The sequence below is a fragment of the Elephantulus edwardii genome, unplaced genomic scaffold (assembly GCF_000299155.1).
Source record: "Elephantulus edwardii isolate Elephantulus edwardi_28Jun2011 unplaced genomic scaffold, EleEdw1.0 scaffold00049, whole genome shotgun sequence".
Lineage (NCBI taxonomy): Eukaryota > Metazoa > Chordata > Mammalia > Macroscelidea > Macroscelididae > Elephantulus > Elephantulus edwardii.
The window spans coordinates 15,910,447-15,911,608 of record NW_006399799.1 but is presented as its reverse complement, the minus strand read 5'-3'; the positions used below and the strand labels follow the sequence as shown (position 1 = coordinate 15,911,608).

General features: G+C 38.5%; 1 pseudogene; it reads left to right on the top strand.

Moving 5' to 3' along the window:
• LOC102869842 overlaps positions 1 to 518 on the top strand; it is a 1,856-nt pseudogene extending 1,338 nt beyond the window's left edge.
• The last annotated feature ends 644 nt before the right edge of the window (positions 519 to 1,162 follow it).

Here is a 1,162-nt window from a genome sequence, read left to right as displayed (position 1 = left end):
AGGAGGGGAAGGCCCTCTATGAGGTGGATTGATTCAGTGACTGAGATAATCGGGATGGGAGTGTCAGAGACAGTGCAATTGGCACAGGACAGAGCAGAATTTAGGGCTGTTGTACATAGGGTCGCTATGAGTTGCAAGCGACACGACGGCACATAACAACAACAACAACAACATGAAAAACAGTGACACTTGGATGATGAGATTCAATATATCTTGGATGGGAGTGGATCTTTTGATGTAACAGATAAAGAAGACAAGTGGATCCAGATTTTCAAGGAGAAAGGAGATATGATAACACTTCCTGCAGGAATTTATCACCATTTCACACTGGATGAAAAGAACGACGTCAAAGCCATGTGCTTGTTTGTTGAGAGCCAGTATGGACAGTATACAACCGGCCCACTGACCATTTTGATGCATGAGGACAGAACATGAAATTTTTGGCACAGATAGCAGTGTGGTGGTGCTCTCTGGAAACTAGCACATTACTTATAAAGGTCTTAACCCATAATATTTGAGCAGAAAATGTATCATTTTTTTCTTTGCTTTTATATTGTAGAACTGAGGCTAAACCATTTTTCCTTTCCAAGATAATTTGATAAGAATTTTTTTAATGAAAGACATACTACAACTGATTATTATATGAATCTGGGTAATCTATATAAATTTTCTCTGGTTAAAATAAGAATAGTATTTTGGTAGCCCTGTGTGAGTCCATACATTCAACTTTAACCTGAATGAAAGTTTTATTGTTATTGTTATAATATGTGGAATCAGAACTGACTCACAGCTTAACCTCCAGCAGGTTTTTGGAGGCAGTAAATCACACAAGAAGAGGTTTCCCATCTTTCTTCCCCAGAGAAGCTGTTGGATTCAAACCCTGTGCTTTTGTGTTGGTAGTACAACTCCTTACCACTGGTCTCCCAAAATGTAATCTCTCTCAAGAGTCTTCTTAAACTTTAATCCTGATGCTCACATAGAAAGATGCAGCAGATAGCCAACCAAGTCTGAGACACCTTCCTTCCAAAATTGGACTTTGAGTTAATGATTGGTAGAATGGGCCAAGAGCCCCGCATGGGGCATACTTTTACTTGTGTATGCCATTTTTTCATTAAAAATAATTGTCTTAATTTTTATGCTTGAGAGCTAGAATTATCTTATG